Source organism: Hipposideros armiger, unplaced genomic scaffold (genome assembly GCF_001890085.2).
Source record: "Hipposideros armiger isolate ML-2016 unplaced genomic scaffold, ASM189008v1 scaffold_60, whole genome shotgun sequence".
In the NCBI taxonomy this organism is placed as follows: domain Eukaryota; kingdom Metazoa; phylum Chordata; class Mammalia; order Chiroptera; family Hipposideridae; genus Hipposideros; species Hipposideros armiger.
The window spans coordinates 1,294,057-1,313,082 of NW_017731410.1; the positions used below are offsets into that span (position 1 = coordinate 1,294,057).

Consider the following 19,026-nt stretch of genomic DNA (forward strand, 5'->3'; position numbering starts at 1 on the left):
TGTACTGGTGAAGTCCCCCAGCACCCAGCAATAAGTATTCTAGGCTTTTTCAACCTGAAGAAGAGAGGCTATAGGAAGAATGATGCCAATGAGCCCAGTGGGAGCAGCATTCTCCTGAATTTCAGTTGAAGCCTAGGCCTTCTTGCAGTGCAGGCTAACTGAACTTACTACATCAGGGAGGAGTTTTGTTTTCACTTCAGAATAGCCTCACCAGCAAGGGTAACACAGATGTGATGATATTCAAAGTTCCATCCCAGTAGTGCCACAAAAAAGAGACACTAGTGACAGCCGAGCCTCAATGCAGGTTGATGTTCTTAGGTTCAGGCCTGGGCAGTCCTGGCTTGGCTTGCTGAAGTAGCATAGGAGGACCCAGACCAACTCAAGGTCATTTGCAAAGGACTTTGGCAGCATGCTCCACATAATTAGGGAGAAAAATACCACCACAGGGGACTATGGCGCTTATCTGAGTAGGTAAAAGTTCAGAGCTATCAGTGATGATATAAGCATTAATTAGATTGGAAAAAAAAAGAGAGAGAGAGAAAAGAGGAAAATAGAGCAACAGTTAAATCTGGTGTTCTTGTAAAGAGCTGGGTTTCATAGAACATAGTCTTGTTTTTCCAAAGTGAGGATGAACTTATATTGTAACTATGAGCTGGTTAACATTCTAGTTATACAATCTATGAGTTTGCTGCTCTAAAGATATCAGTTTTCCTGCCACTCCTGACTTCTAACCAGAAAACTACTAAAACCAATAAAATTGGTTTTATGCTCAGGTTAAATAGATCAATATAGCAATATATGCAAGAAACAGAAATATATTTTAATACATTATAGTAGACACATTGCATTTTTTGCTATATCTTTAAAATTAAAATTTTCTGACATTTTATTATGAAAATTTCAAACATACCACAAAGTTGAAAGAATTTTATAGTGAATATCCACTTACCTAGCACCTAGATTGTACAACTAGCATTTTATTATATTTTCTGGGTCATATATCTATGAATCTATTTACCTCTATTTATTAATCTATCATATTTTATTTGCATGCATTTTAAAGTTATTACAATTTTTTAAAACACTTATCTATAAGTAATTGCTTGTGTATTATACAAAATTTAGTAAATCCTCAAAATTCTACCACCCAGAAAATACTATTGCTGACATGCTAATATCTTAATATCTATCTATCTATCTATCTATCTATCTATCTATCTATCTATCTATCTATCTGCATTCAATTGAATGTATAATAATTTTATATATTTGGAGTTTACTATAAAACTATTTTGCCATCTGGTTTTCCTAAAACTATGCCATAAATATTCACCATGCAATTATTTTTCTAATATTGTTTTTATGAATACAGAATCCCCATATTATGTATATATTATAGCTAATCCAATCAACCTTAACTGATGGGTATTTAGATTATTTCCTTGTTTTTCTTATTATGTAAGACTGTTGTGAATGACACCTAGAAAACATTTTTACATGGGTCTTATGCCTTATATATTTCTGTTACAAAAGTGTTTTTGATACTGAATTTCAAATGTTTTCTTCTGGGAGATTGCATCGATGGAGGTGTGAGGGTGCTCACTGCTGTACCTTTTGACCAATACTAAATGCTGGTTATTTTGAATTGCCATGTTGATACAAAAAAATATCTTTATTTGATTGATTTTTGCTTTTCATTTGTCTATTGTCTCTTTGAATTTTTTTCTTGAAAAATGTAATATTTGTATACCTGTGTCTTGTGCTTGTGTATCAATGTATATGTGTATGTGTGTTTTAGGGATTGCAACTGCTCTGTATGTAAGAAAGGTAACATTGGTATGTGCAATGCAAACTATTTCCCTATTGTGTTTTATATCTTAATTTTAGTGTTTAATATTTTGCTCTTTTGATCTATTAGTTTTTATCTTCATATTTATTTTATAACCTTTGTAATGTCTTCCATTCTCTGAGAAAATAACATGGGCCTATATACTTTTTAAATATCGATGTTTTTATTGTTTTACATTTAGCTGCTTGAACTCACTGCTGCTTATTTTGTATAGTGTTTTGTACCATGTAAGTTAGTTCTACTAGCTAAGCCTAATCCATTCTTCTTCCTGAAAAATAATTTTATTATAATGTAAAAACTAATTACATTAATATTTGTCACTCAGTGTTCTATCACTTTTTGCATATGTCTAAGTTCTATTTCTCTCTATTCCAAAAAGCCTACCTTCCACATTTTTCTTCTTCGGATCAGCCCTCTTCATCATTTTACACTTGAAACACATGCTTTTCAAGTTTGTCCACCATTTGGGATTGATAACCAGGTTTTTGACCAAAATTTCTTAAGTTACTCACATTATTTATGTTGGTCAATATATGACATTTTGGTTTGCACTATGGGACATTCATGTGTGTATTTCAAAAAGCTTTTATCACATTGTACCTGACCTTTCACTTCTAAAATAGCCACTCAAAACTCCTTTAAGTAACTCAACCTGTTTCAATTGATTGCAAAAAAGACTTCCTTTTTAAGCTACTGTTTAATTCATTTTATCCCCAGCCTTCATATTCCAAACTATTTATTGTCATACCAAATTATACATTCAATTACAGTAAGCTGTCTCCAAATTTAGAATTCTCTATATTCTTTCTCTTTTTTAAACCCTTGGTTGAAAACTCTTGAAAATTGACTTCAAAAAGTAGAAATCCCAGTGACCCTTTGATCACTGTTATGTTTTAATGACATGTATTAACTGAAAAGCGAAAGAAAATCAAGAGAAATTAACATATAATACTACAAATAGATTTATCATCTAATAAATAATAGAAAGCAGACTATATTGAGGTGTTGGCTAAAGTCCTTTGTTAGCTCTTTTCTTTTGAGACTCTCCATTTAAATTTGATCTCTTTCCTGCTTATGGTTTTCTATCTACTGTTACCATTAGTGTGTGTGTGTGTGAATTAATATGCTTTCTCCTTAATTGATCCTCAATTGGGTTTCAGTCTTGTTACCTCAGTGTTGTATAATTTTAATTTATCTACATATGCCAAAGTTTTAGGGTATATAAATTAATATTCCTAGTTATCAAAGAAATATAAAATCATTTGAAAATTGCCACAGAGACAAGGAACCTAGAAAAATTTGTATAGGTTCATTCAGCTCACATTTCCTTCTATTTTCATTTTTCTTCTTGCTTCTTATTCAAATTTAGAAACAGTCAGAAAATATAACAAATGCCCATTACATCATCCCTCTGAAATCATTATTTTGCTGGGTAAAAAACTTAATTTCATGTGTTTTGTTTCCCTTTAGTGTTTATAAAGCTTTCACTCTACTGTATTCTGGTATCCTACTTGCTGATGAGAAATCTGCGTTTGGTTTTGTTGCCAATCTTTTTAAGCAATCTAACTTTTCTTTATTGTGGCTTTTAGGATTTCTTTTATCTCTAATATCCTGCAATTTTGTTAAGATGTGGCCGGTTTCTTAGGGTTTTTTCAGTAAGAATAATATTTTAGTATGGACAATCCTTAGCCATAAACCCTTTGAATATTGTCTATTCAGATATAGCCCCAATTTCTTCTTCTGAAATGTTAAATATAAAATGGAGCTTCTTAATTAATCTTGTGTATATCTTAATTTTTCTTTCAGATTTTGTAGTTCTTTGTGGTACTGCAGGTATTATAGGTTCTATCTTCCAATCCAATCACTACTCCTTTAGTTGTTTCTAGGTGTCTTTAAAGCTCATCTATTAATTAAAAAATATTTTGACTATATTTTCCATTTCTAGTATTTCTAATAGGTTATTTTTCATAGAAGCCCATGTTTTTAAAATAACGATTTTTTACTTTTTAATGGGTTACGTTTCCCTTATTTCATAGAGACTATTTCCTCTATTACAGCTTTAGAAATTTTAAACATCTTAGGTTTAAAGTCATTCGCAAATTGTTTTACTATCATTATTTCCTTGGATATAAATTTATTAAAATTGTTGGGTCCAGCCTCTCTCTTTCATGTTACTGTTTTTCCTCATGTGGCCTTAATTCCTTTTAGCCATTTTATGTTCCCAGGGAGAGTTCTGCAGTGTGTTCCTCCTGTATGATGTTTTTAAGTCATCGAGGTCTTATCACGTATGCAGATCAGGGTCCACGCCTGGGGATTTTTATTACTTTTGGGTGATTCTACCCCTTCCCCAGATTGGTAGGTGGTATTCTAGGTCCTTTCCATGAACAGAGTAAGGCCATAGGCTTCCTGTGGGCATCTACAGTTTTACCATCCAGCACTTAGAGTGTATTCTCAGTTCTAGCTTCACATGAGCTTTGGGACCTGACTGAGGTGACTTGTTTCAAGGTCTGGGTTCCAGTGACAGTGTAGGTACAGTCCTTGCTTAACACCATGGCCTCCCTCTCTGTTTCTAGCCCATGGACATTTATTTTCTCAGTACACATACCCAACTATGTATTTATATATTATTGTTATATTTTATCAATTATTTTCTATGTGTTTGCAGTAGGAAGATTTATCAAACTGCCATTTGACCTAGAATGGCTAACTCATTGAATTTTTGGTTAAGGAAATATATATTTACTTATCTCATGTAATTCTTTTTTCAATCTTTTTCTCATTCTAATTATTTTTGCCTCAGATTTTTATATTGAAATATTCTTCACAATGAAAAAAAACATCTCACCCAAAAACTCTGAATATCTTTTATAATTTATATCAGCTCATTTAATAAAGAAAAAGCATTAAGATTTCTATAGAAATATTTTTAAAGTACATGCTTTCTTATATATTTAGCTATGATAGTGCTCATTTATTTTGTTAAAAATTCACATATTTTCTATGCTTTTTAAATTTGTTTACTCCACAGCAACACCAATTTTATGTATGCAATTTGAAATAAGGGATTATTTTAAGATATATAAAAATTTTGCAAACAGCTGTTTAGTAAGCTGGCACTAGGTGAATTAGTTTAGCTGGCTTAGAAGGACAATGTGAATAAATCTACAACAGTATTAACAGGAGTAACAATACATTTGTCCTTGCTGGTAAAACTGATATTACAATTGTGTCATGTCAAAACTGCCACACAATAATAATAGACTACTGATGACAAAAATATTTAATTTAAAAATCATTTTGTCACAGTTCTACAAGTGGAAAGTTATATTTCAAGTCTTAATGATTTAATGTTAAATTATCAAAATAGCTGAAAAGCTTCTATTGGATAGTAGTGACTATTCTATTCATGTATTACATGTGCACAGGAGTGCTATGACATATACATTTAAATATGCTTAATGCTCCGAAACCTGCAGAGGCAATTAGTGGCAATAAAATTTATATTGAATTTGGATAAATTTTAGACAATTAGCCATCTTCTAAATGTGATTTTAGCCAAGTAATCCAATGGGACACATGACTTATCCACATTTATTACTCATTAGAAGAGAGTAATTCCTGCCATAGCTGAACATCAAGGGATTTATTGTCATAAATTCAGATCAGCTAATGGACTCTGTAACCCTTTTTGCTCAAGTACAAATCCCTAGGTAAAACAAGTGAAATACAAATTGATCACAGATACATGCTCTCACATATGCTGCATGTGTACATATACATGAAATTTTCCAGCCATATATTTTAATACTTTTAAGAGTTTATGGCTGTATATGTATACTATGTGAATTTACATAATACATATCCATCTTGTATACTTATACATACAGACACACATACACATATACACACAGGAAAATTACAATATTTCTTCTCAATATATACCCAGTTGTTTGTGGCTAGAAGACTCTAGGTGTTTTACATATACTATGTAAATGTTTACATGTAAATCATACATATACACATATGCATATTTTTTCTAGTGAGTTCAAATAACACACACTGCACAAAAATGTCTCATGACTACTTATGACCTGCCCATGAGTATGAAAAATCACCACCAGAGCTCAAATAGTATATACCTCCCTGACTCTGACTGTTTCTTCCCCTTGTTTTTTCTCTTGAGAATGTGCCACGCTGTCTTAAGGAGCCAAATATTTTTCCCCTAAGATTGTTCCAGTGCCCTTCCAGCCCCAAAAGATACACGCGGGCTCCAGGAAGTCACACCTATTCTTCTGGGGCACAGGTCGTTTCTGTTTACAGTTGGGCCTCTTCTCCTCATCTGTCTCTGAGGTGCTGATGCTTTGGAGCCAACAGCTTGCTGCCCTATTTCCTACCAACGACATTTCCTGTCAGCAGCAGGGATGGCCAACCGGGCTTGATTTTAAATGTGATGGAAAGCCACTGGCCTGTGGCTTTCCATCATTTTAAACCACACTGCGTTTATGTGTGCGGAAGGAACTTAACAGAACTTTTTACTTTACATTTTCAACGCTCTTACATGGTTTGCCATTTCGTTTGGAGATTAATATAGGAAGAAATGCTTCAATTATCCTCTTTCACTCTTGACTTTTTATCCCCTTATACCTGCAAATAGGTGTTTTCAACATAATTTTTTGGTGATTTATTCAAATTGATGTGTGTTGGCACTAATGTTCCCTGTGAAATATTTGTAGGAGATTGTCACTAAGAAAAAAACTTTAAAATCCTGGTAAAGTCAAGCTGTGTGTGTGTGAGTGAAGGTGTGTGTGTGTGTGTGTGTGTGTGTCTATATGTACATATATATGCATGTATATACATATATACACACATATGTATGAATACATACATAACATATACATATATATACACATATATACATATATAACTACCAGAAATTTTAAGTCATTAAAGCAGCTTCTCTTACAAAAATAAATTTAATACCTATAACAAAATACTAATCACGAGAAGACTCTTTCTATACACAAATTGAAGAAAGTTATAGACAAATGATTAGGAGCAGAGATGACCTATTTGAAAGCCGTACAATAAAGTTATCCTGCTTTCTTGAACTCTGCTGTAATCACAGTCAATTTATTAACAGTTTTTCTCTGAAAAGGAGTAATGTATTCTTACCATTTCCAAGAATGAGAAAGTAGACTTACATGAACTACTCTAAACCTATGTAAAAATCATAACATAAATCATCCAAGGTATCTACATGGCCCAAAGAGGGCTTCTCTAGCCAATCATCTATCTGTGGTCTTACCAAGCTTTTTCAATTTTCATTGTATTTATTACTACATGGCACATTACATACATATTTATTTTAATTATATATTGTCTGTTCTCCCCAATAGAATGCACAAATCCATGTTTCCAAGGTTATTTTTTCCTCAAAATCTGTAGTGCCTAAAATAAAACCAGCACATTGTAGATCATTGATAAATATGTGTCAAATGAATGAATGGATGGATAAATAAATAGAGTATGTTTCTATAGCTCCTGGCTGTTTAAAATTATTTCATCCTTTACACCTATTTATTTAATTTCCTTTATAATTATCCTACTTAGTTTCTCATTTAATTGTCTTTCCTATTTAATTCTTCCCAAGTAAGGTAATCATGATGGAACATTTGATAATAATTTAGACAACAATAAGAGATCACACATGGAAAGGAACAATTAATTATAAAAATTAATTATAAAATAAATGAATTATGCAAATATTACTGAAGAATAGTGACATAAATTCAGGAAAGCAAAGTCTAGGCAGATATCATAAAAACAGAAAGAGGTGAGCTGGGTTTAGAAAATTGGATAAATTTAGATAGGAGGCAACATGTAGAAAGGGGGCCATGCACATATAAAATTGTACCAAAAAAAAGCAATTAGGGGTCACTTAAGAAAACCCTTTGCCTGAAACTGAGGATTGTGAAGGAGGAAATGGTAAAAGATAAACTAAGAAAGAGCTTTGTGAAGAACTAATCAAAAAGGATAGCTTCTCAGCAGTGACCACTCTCTAATAGAATTGGATGTAAGATAGGCACATATTTTTATCGGATATGGAGAAAAATCTTTGGTACTGGGCACTTACGAAATATGAGTAAGTGTCTTAGGGGGGCTTGCTGGGTAGCATGAGGACACTGGGTTTGAGGTGCAGAAATGGGAAGTGCTAGCACAACGGAAGACAGTGTTGAATAGATTTTCTGCTATCTGCAATTTATGCTTGGGTTAGTCTTGAATATCTGTTTCACAAATGACCTTAGAGATCATCTCATTTGGTAATGCTCAACCCTGGTTGCACATTAGAATTACCTGCGGAGATTTTTAAATAAATAGATTTTTGGTGGTTAATTCTTATTCATTACTTCGAATTTAGCTCAAGGATTGTCTTTTCCAGGAAATCTTCATGAGTAGGTCAAAGGTAAGTATGCTTCCTATAATATCCTGTACATTTCACTCTTAAGGCATATGCTGCCTCCACTCCATTCCCTTCCTCACTATTGATATATCTATTCAAGGGGGTAGCCATTGGATCTTTTTTTTTTTTAATCCAGCTTTTCTGCTGTATACAGTACAGTGCTCAGTAAACATTTATTAAGTGAGAGATTCAATGACTGCAAGCCAGCCCCACCCTTGGGAATGTATTTTAATGCCCTTCTCAATGCTTCCTCCAATGTCCCTATTCTTTAGAGGATGACTTCAAATTTGCAGGTCAGAGAGAAACTCTTGGTTTAACTCTTCTTCCTTAGAGGCATTAAAGACATTGTTGACTGGCAAGCTATTCTCACCTTTCCTCATTTTCTAGAGAATAAATCTCAAAGTTCATACATGGTATCCAATGTCCTAAACAATAAGGTCACAGTTGTCTTTCTAAATTTACATTCTAGAATATCATCTTCTCATTACTTAGCATTCCTTCAGAAAAAAAAAATAGGCTTATGCTCTGGTCAGTTGCCTTTTCCTCTCCCTGGAATTCCCTTCCTCCTGCCCCTTTTCCATCCAACTAAGGCCCATCCATCCTTTAAATTGCAGCTCAAATATCACTTCCTCTGTGTGACCTTTCTCTGACCTTTCAGACAGAACAGATCCTTCCTATTGCATGCTCCCTTAACACTCGGGACATTGTGCTGTAGCCAGTGGGTGCCCCTCCTCCCCACAGCCTGAGCATTGCCTCTGAGAAGAGAAGCATCCATGGTTTTATTTATTTTTATATTCCCAGCACTATTATGACGATAATGTACTTGGTACCTAATAACTGTTTGCTGATTCAAGTCAGATAAAAACCTATTTATGTTTTCATATATGTTCTCTGGGTTTAAAGTGCATGACCATATAAAGAATCTAATTCAAGTTTTAAAATTAGCAACAAACCAAACAAGAGAACTATATTCTGGCACCCAGTATTGGTGCTATTAACTGGAATTCAATATACTAGTAAAAGTCTGAGTCTCCAGTTCTCAAGTACCAGTGAGGTACTTGACTCACTTGGAGACAATAATACCATATCTCTCCTTTTCACACTTTATTGATCTATTGGTGTGCTTTTGACCCATACTGACACCTTCTTCCCTCCTTTTTTTAGCTAAATGGGCTATAAGCATTTCATGGGTGGTCAATTACTAAGCACTGAATAGATGATATTGCTGTTTCTCAGAATAAAGATTAGGAGGGGAGGGGTGAGCAGCAGATTTGGGTGCAAGATAAAAATCTTCAGGTCGGTTTGGAGCACTAAGTGGTCCTGTGTGTGTGGTGGTTGAAGCCACGATGGAACCACACATCTGAAGGCTCAGCGTGGAATAAATCTCAAAGTCCAGGCATGGTTGTATCCCAGGCTGTGCTATAAATTTCTCTTTCACCCAAACTTTCATTGGCGAGCTATACTTATGGTTTTGCAACAGTATTTTCCTGGTATCCTGGAAAATGATTGGAAGGGGGTTTAGCTGAAGCCCTCTTGGCTTTGGAACTTCACCTTGGCGACAGACTCAGTACTTGTAACACCGTCTGAAACAAGTTTAGCACGACATGAAGCACAAATGTCAGTTCCCCAGGGCCATGCAGTCAACATATGTTCTAATTAAAAATTTATTTTAGTCCACTTAAATTAAGTTCATTTGTCATCCTGATTGTCTATTTCTTTCCATCCTTTGTCCCTCAATCCAGTGACCTGAATGCCCTGTGTGAGAAGGCTGGAGAAGAACGCATCTGCTGGAGGGGAAGGGCTGGCAAGTGAGAAGTGGTGCAGAGCAGAGCAATCGAAGCATTGTGTGTCATTATTGCCATTTTTTGTTGGTTTATGTATTCACAGCAGAAGGTGCAGGTGCAGACGAACCATATAAGATGACTTTGGGAGTTTTGCAGTTTTTCTAGCATCAGTGACCTGTTAGATGTATAAAGAGTGGTCTAGCATGAGTGGTTAGATGTCTAAAGAGTAGTAGCTGGTAAGACTTACTTTGATGTAGCCAGTTTGGGGGACTAGGAGCAGGAAGTCAGAACAGGTTTCTCCTTATGACTTTGACCAAACACTACTCATTGATCCATAGAGAACATTTATTTTTTTTATTTGAATAAATATGAAGAAAAAAGGCCCCTTTTTTGGCTTTTCTGATTTGCCCACATATATATGCAAGATTGGAGAGAGAACCAAGTTTAAGTCCTTTCATGACCATTACAATTTTGGACTAATTACTTAACTTCATTCAGCCTCATTTGTACTCAGTTTCCTCATTTGTACTGAATAGTATGTGCTGTGCGCTGGCCACTGTAAAGCAAGAAATTCCATATCAATGGACTTGGGAGAGTGAGCAAAGACTTTTTTTTTTTCTAGTTTCCTTGTAGTCATGGCATAGCACCCAATGGCTTCCCTTGCAATTTTGAGAGACAGACAGAGAAGAGAGGAGAGGAGAGGAGAGGAGGGGAGGGGAAGGGAGGGGACAAAATACCTTTGCTTCTGGACCAGGGGGAAACATTGTTGCTCAGTGCTCACTGGAGAAGCTTTGAAAGTATTGAATTTCTAAATGCCTCAGAAATTTAATGGTATTATTTGATGATGTTAAATTTTAGAGATTAGAAGAAGAAAAGGTCCTGTCATTCAGAAGATCGGTGTTAGAAAGAGGATAAATATCCAGATCATTGCTCAAATACACATATCAAGACCTTCCGGTCCCCACAACAGACTGAGTCATCACTTGTAAATATTTCCATTTCCTGTGAAGCAATAGAATGTCATAAAGTGTAACACAATTAATTGTACATTAAATAATAAATTCCTCTTTGAATATGACTTATGGCATGATTTGAAACAACTCACGGAGCTTCCTGGGTCATCTCATAATTCTCACACTATCTCTGAGGTGGGGGGAGACAACAGCATTGGCATTACCTGACACTGATATAGATCTGCTCTATATGTTGTGGTGATGGTAGAGGCGGTTGCTATGGGCTCCACAGCAAAGGTTTTATAGACCGTTAGAAATCCAATCATTCAAGAACAACATTATTAATTGAATTTTAATTAGCATCTTTTTATTTAAAAATTAAGTTTGCTGACTACCCTTTGTTGAATGGATAATTTAACTGAAATATTTAAATTCTAACTCATGGCCTGGGCAAGGATACAGAACATTATGATTTATTTTTCTCATGTTATATACAGAGGGTGGCAAAAAATGTATACACAGTTTAAGAAAGGAAAACTGTATTAAAATTGTAATACAAAATATATACTGATAACAAAAGATGAATACAAGTCACGTTCGATTTCTGCAATTACTAGAGGTGGTCAAAGTGGTTACCATCAGCGTCCAGACACTGCTGATTACGGTGAACTACTGCATGAGCAATGTTGACCAAAGTGTCCACTTGTATACATTTTTGTGGTATCCCCCCCCCCGTATTTTAGGGCATGTTTTTAGGAATTCCCTTTTTCTTTTTCTTTTTTTAAATTCATTTCATTTTAGAAAGCTGGATATAAATCTACAATGTAATACAAGCATTTTGGATAAAATAACATGGGGATTTTTTTATTTTAATTTGCACTAGCTTAGTTACAGTTTATAAAAATTGTATGTATACCACCAAAGACCTTGTTAGAGTTTATTTGATTATCAGAGAACTATAACTCAATTGACAGTAAAACATTGCCTAAACTAGTTTATAATAACATAAAAACTGTCCTTGAACTGGAATATTCTAGCATACAATAGTAATGATTTTTGAAAGAAACCTTCTATATTAAAATCTTCTGATGGCATAAATATTTTAAAATAAATTATTCACTTCCAGCATTAAAAATCATATTTAGATCTTTAGGATAAATATATTTGACTTTTAAAATAATGTGTAAAGATTTTTCTTTACTTCTTTTGACCCTGTTAATTTAAAATTTATAGACATTTGAACATAATATTTTGTTTCCTGCATGATAGGACACAAAGAGAAACAACAACCATATTTACTAATACCCTCTAGCACAGTGCCAGTAATTCCAGATCTTCTGTAATGCCTCTGGTGACTGGAATCATTAATCCCATGTTTTGAAAATTATTTAAGATTGAAGGTGCCACAGTTGTACATATTGGTTCAGTCTCTAGAGCCCTAAGAAAAGATTTAGTGCATTTTCAAAAGAATTTTGCAGGTAGGAGCCCAAATGGATTTTCAACTAGGCCTCAACCTTTTTGAAACCTACTGATGTTGAATAGTCTTTTACTGGTTGCCATGCCAACTGATACCAGAGGAACACTCTGCCGTGTGTTCATCCCCTAGAAAGCTTCACCAGATGTCTTCAACAAATTGCTACGAAAAGACTTTGGTCTGTCAGGCTTGTTAGGAGATAAAAATCAGGCTAAGAGACGTCCCTGCCTCCACTTCTGATAAAACCAACCCATAAAATATGTAGACTTGCTCTCCTCTCACAATAAACCAGTAAAATCTCTCACCCCCACCCCAACCCTCCTTACTTCCTGTAGCAGGATTTTTAAAATATTTATGCTCTTATTTCTACATGAAGCAGAGGCCATTATGTGTTGCAGCTGACATTGTCTGGCAGAGCAAAGCAAGAAGCATCTGGCTGGCAGCAAAGAAAGACATCAAGTTGATAAATTATTGATTTACATAAATCAACACCCTTTAAATATTGGTCTTTTGAAGAAAAAAAAAGCTTTTATGTTATTTCAGGTTGAAAAGTGTTAAGAAGATAAACACTGAATCAGCTGTGTCATGATTTTATATTTCTAATCAAACATATACAGTCATCACATGAATAAAAATATCTGATAAGTTTGGGACAAAAATAACCAAATTTTGTTTTCTTGAAGATCAAATGGGCAAAGAGCAGTATTTCTTTCAAACATGTTTAAAATTTAAAATATATTCATATCTGAATATCTGAATATTCCTGGAATATTAACAGATTTTCTGTAATGCAAAAAAAAAAAAGCTATTTAAAGGGTGGATTTATTTTAAAAAAGAGAAAAGAGCCTAGGCATATAGGGTCCACATGTAATATTATATACATGTACAGGTTGGCATCTGTATGTTATAACTGTGGGTTTGCACATGCAAATGAATCATTAATTGTCAAATTATCTGTTTGCATATGTGGTTATTTCACACAGTATGAAATTGAGGTTTAGGCATTTACAAAGCCTGATTTTTATTTTTATTTTATTTTATTTAAGATTTTTATTGGGGAAGTGGGGGAGGGAGCAGCATTTGGGAATCAGGGAAGGGGAACAGACAAGTTGCTGCCTTTTGGTTCTTCAGTCTCGTTGTGGAGGATGTCGCTTCTCTGGCCCAAGTTGGTATTTGTGATCATTGTGCTCTTCCCGGCTGAGGCAGATTGGTCACCGGCCAATGGACGGCCGCTCACAGTGGCTCACAGCAGCTCACACCGACTGCGGGACACTCATGGCAGCCCACTGCAGCCCTGCTGCAGCTTACGCCGTCGCCGACGACACACGGAAGCCCAGCTTCAGGTCGAGCTGCTGTTCACCATCTTAGTTGTAGAGGGCAGTGCTACTGGCCCATGTGGGATCTGAACTGGCGGCCCTGCTGCTCAGAGCTCGCACTCCCAAGCCAACTCTTAACCAACAAACCACTCGGCTGGCCCAAAAGCCTGATTTTTAAATAGGAATTCAAAATCTTACTGCTAGTTAGCAAGACAGGGCATTACAGAATTGAATCTAAAATGTATTCTGGGCTACAATGTTGTGCTACAGTTCAAACTCAAATCCCATACACAAACACCTAAACTTAGATGTAATCAGTGATAATGTGCTACTTGTATTTTCAGTATTATATGGCCTTTGTCATTCTGTGTGTGTATGGTTGTGAGTATGTGAGAGTCTATATGATATGTTTATATTTTTGACATGTACAGAAGAAACATTTTTGGAAATATGAAAAAAATCTCATAGTCATTTTAACATCAAATCTTTCCAGGAATTCAATTATTTTAGTATCAAATCACCTGGCTAATGTGATTTTTTAGCTTCTATGTTTTATTTTGGCAGATCTATACAGTCAGATTGATGGAATTTTCCCCCAAGATTTCAAAGTGGACCGGAAGCACAGACATACATGACATGACTCCTTATGAAAGAACCACTAAATGAGAGTTTGAAAAAACTTATATAAATAAAATAAATTAATTTTATTTAATATGGAGAAGAAAATTTATTAATCATTTTTACTATGTTAGGGAGATTGCTTTTCACAGAGAGAAAAGGATTCATTACTATGTGTCTCTAGATGACTAATTAAAAAGAAATGGAGGCTATGGGGCCGCCAGTGCAGGGGCAGCTTGTCAGGTGGCAGAAGGGCTGGTAAGGCACAATAGTCCTATTCTAAGAACACCATGGTGCTGGGTACTGAACAGAAGATGCCAGATGACGATGTTTCTGAAGACCATAGGGACTCAGCCAGTCTTGGTGCCATCAACACTGCAGTAACTCCTCTCTTCCGTAGTCTACCAGGCACTCTCAGCAGAGCCCTTCACCACCTACTTTGATGAGAAGATCGCTATTGCTAAGGAGGAGTACTCTTGTTTTAGTTTTTGTAAACTTTGGGCTTTCACGGGACCAGCCTTTCTTAAGAGCACCGAATACCTAAATCCAGAAAGCATTGAATCTGATTTGCAGTCTGGAGCAATGGCTGGGTTTAAGTTACTCTGAGTTGTTCTGTTGGCGACCACTGTGGGACTCCTGCTCCAGGCCCTTGAAGCTAGACTGAGCTGCACCTTGCTGAAATATGTCACTGTCAGTATCCCTGACGAATTATCCTATGGCTGATGGTGGAGTTGGCTATCATTGGCTCAGATATGCAAGAAGTTATTGGCTCAGCCACTGCCATCAATCCCCTGTCTGTAGGAAGGGCTCCTCTATGGGGTGGAGTTCTCATCACCAGTGCATTTTGCTTTTAGGACAAATATGGCTTGTGGAAGCCAGAAGCATTTTTTGGCTTTCTCATCATTGGTATGGCCCTCACAATTGGAAATGAGCATGTTACAGTGAGACCCAACCAGAGCAAAGTAGTCAAGGTCATGTTCCTACCATCTTGTTCAGGTCGTGGCACCCCACAGATCCAACAGGCTGTGGGCATCATGGGAGCTGTCCTCATGCCACACAACATGTACCTACATTCTGCCTAGTCAATTCCAGATAGGTAAACCAAGCTCAAAAGCAGGAAGTTCAAGAGTCCAATAAGTACTTTTTCATTGACTCCTGCATTGCTCTCTTTGTTTCCTTCATCATGAATGCCTTTGTTGTTTCACTCATGCTGAAGCATTTTTTTTGGAAAACCAACCAGCAGATGATTGAAGTCTGTAGAAATAGCAGCAATCCCCGCACTGGCTTTTTTTCTGATGGTAACTCAACACTGGTTGTGGACATCTCTAAAGGGGGTATTGTTCTGGGATGTTACTCTGGGCCTGCTACACTCTACATCTGGGCAGTGGGAATCCTGGCTGCAGGACAGAGCTCCACCATGACAGGACCTATTCTGGCCAGTTTGCAATGGAGGGGTTTCTGAACCTAAGATGGACATGCTTTGCCTGAGTGATTCTGACCTGCTCTGTTGCCATTATGCCCACTGTGCTTGTTGCTATCTTCCAAGATGTAGAACATCTAACGGGATGAATGACTTCCTCAATGTTCTACAGAGCTTATAGCTTCCTGTTGATCTCATATTCATATTTATCTTCATATTTATGAGCTTGTGGCCAGTAATGAGTGACTTTGCAAATGGAATAGGCTGGAGGATTGCAGGCAGGATCCTCGTCCTTATAATCTGTTCTTCCTTGTGATTTATGTCCAGGAACTAGGGCATGTGTTATTGTATGTGGTGGATGCTGTGGTCAGAGTGGCTTATCTGAGCTTTGTGTTTTATTTGATTTGGCAATGTTTGGTTGCCTTGGGCATGTCTTTCCTGGATTGTGGGCACACAGTAAGCATCTCTAAAGTCCTGACCAAAGAATTCACCAGTGACTATCCTAAGTAAACACTAGATCAGTCTGTCTGGTCCAGGTAGCCATCAGAGATAGCATGTTTCCATGTTTTACTGTGTGAACATAGCCAACAGTACATGCTGTTGCACAGTCTGCATTTAGGACTCACCTGTTTGTTGGGGAAGACTTTGTTTTGCATATGTTTGAAAGATGGAATTTTTTCTTCCTGATCCCTAACCTGGGAAATGGTTTAGGCAGGATCTTTGAAAAGCTGACAGTTTGCTTCTATCGTTCCAATACTAAACTCTTCAGGACTTCTGCAAGATTCAATGAAAAAGTACTTATTGGCTTCTTGAACTTCCTGCTTTTTGGCTAGGTTTACTTATCTGGAATTGACTAAGGCAAAATACATGTACATGTTGTGTAGCATGATGCTAGCTCCCATGATGCCCACAGCCTGCTGGGTCTGTGGGGTGCCGTAGTACAAGTGTATTATGCAGAAGTCCTTCAAGTATTTCAAAAACTGATTAAATAAAAAAAATTGATTATTCTTTGATTGTTGTTCACCTTCCTGCATACCAAAACCCACGTTTAGGAATCATGATCATTTAAAATGATTGGCCTACTTAGATAGAAATCTGATTCTTTCACTTAAAGTCTCTGCCACTTGGGCCAGTTCACTTGACCTCTTCAGGTCTTTTTTGGTTTGGTATTAAATGAAAACATTGGACTAGGATGATTTCTGAAGTTCCTTCCAGCTATGACACTCTATGAGTAACTTGATTCTGTTTTTTAGTACTAGATTGCATGCACTTTCCTGCACACGTCCTCCACTCTTTTGTCCCTCTCTACCACTGATTAGTTGTCAGCAAATTTCATTCCTCATTAATACTTAATCTGCTCTGTACCATATCAGACTAGCAGAAACTATCTGAGGAGAAACGATTACCATGCATTGTCTCCTTTTATATTTATGACCACTAACTGATTCCTCAGTCATCCTTCCATAGTTCCACATTCAGCTCACTCTGAGTATTTTACACCTTCCCCTTTCTCTTCACACCTCTACATTCTTTCCTCCCTTCACTCTTAACTAAGGATCTCATTTCCCTGGGAAAACAAAGGCAAACAGAGGAGACTGTTCCCATCAGCTCGTCTCTGAATCTATCAATCCATATTGGTGTCGATATGTTGTCTTCCTTGCTGTAACAAAAAGAACTGTTCAGTTCCTCATTAAAGCCAAACGTTCCATAAGTATTGATTACGAGTCCTTACCTTGTTAAGATTATTGCTTTAGATCTTGTCTCTTTTCTCTCCTACTCTATCAGTTTTTCTGGGCTGGATCACTCTCATCATCTCAGAATCATTCTGTAAGTTTCTCATTTATTAAAAAGAAGAAAGAGAACTTCCTGCTTCTATCCAATAACTCTTTTATTCCCTTTCCCTCTATTGTAAAAATGCTTGGAAGAAGTATCTTATTCTTAGTGTGTCCACTTGCCAACTCCCATCTTTCTCCTCTACTGAATCTAACCAAACTACCCTTTCCTGTATTCTACCAAGTGAGTCCTTTCCAAGCTAGTGAATAACCCCACAGAGGGCCAAACCCAAAAGTCTACTCTCACTTTTTATTTTGCTCAACTTCTAAGCAGCATTTGCTATGGTTGACCAAGTTTTCAGGACACTACCCCTTCTCGTTTTTCTCCTCCTTCACTATAGCTGTATATTTAAATTCTCATACACCAGACTTTTCTCTTTCATTGGGATCTCTGTATTCTGGAGTCCTCACTGTTTCAGTGATCTGACAGTTTTATTTTCTACACTCACTCCAGTGATGCTTATATCCAGGTTTATAATTTTAAATACCATCTATATACTGAAAACTCAAAATTTATATATATATATATGTATATATATATACATATATATATATATATATATGTGTATATATATATAACCAAGACCTTCCCCCTAAATGCTAGACTCCAATATCCGAATGATGACTTGACATCTCTATTTACTTATTTATTTATTTTTAGCTGAGCCATCCTGCCACCTGTTGACAGCTCAGCAGCCGCTCAGCTCAGGCCAGGACTCGAACCGCTGTTGCTCAGAGCTTGCACTCTTGAGCGAGCTCTTAACCAACTGAGCCACTCAGCCCATCCTTATTTAAATTTCTAATAGTCATCTCAAATGTAACTGTATGAATGTATCACAATTTATTAACTTAGGTCATGGATTTTGTGTTTTGTAATGATATATGAATGTCTATAACAGAGTGGCAAATAGTTGACATTTAATAAAATTTGGTAAGTGAAATAATTCATATCTCTGATTATGGACATTTGAGTTGCTCCAAATTTTTGTCATTACAAATAAGGCTGCAGTGAATATATTTGAATATGTCTCTGCATTCAAAATAGCTGTGAGAATTCTTTAGGCTATTCACCCGGAGATACAATTGATAATTCGAAGGGTACAAGTAATCTTTTTACTGTCAAGTTACTGTCCTAAGTTTATGAGAACTTTCCTGTCACCACATCTTTACCAACACTTGATTTTGACAAATCTGTTTTTGTTTGTTTTTTACCAGTCTGATGGGGATAAAACTGTATCTTTGGGTTGTGTTAGATGTTTTAATGTCCCTAATTATTTGTAAAATTAAGGCTTACCTATCTTTAGATTCACTTTATCCCTA

The 19,026-nt window shown here is 36.0% G+C and overlaps 1 pseudogene; it reads left to right on the forward strand.

The window, feature by feature from the left end:
- Positions 1 to 14,744: 14,744 nt before the first annotated feature.
- Positions 14,745 to 16,384, forward strand: LOC109382123 (natural resistance-associated macrophage protein 2 pseudogene; annotated as a pseudogene).
- Positions 16,385 to 19,026: the final 2,642 nt, after the last annotated feature.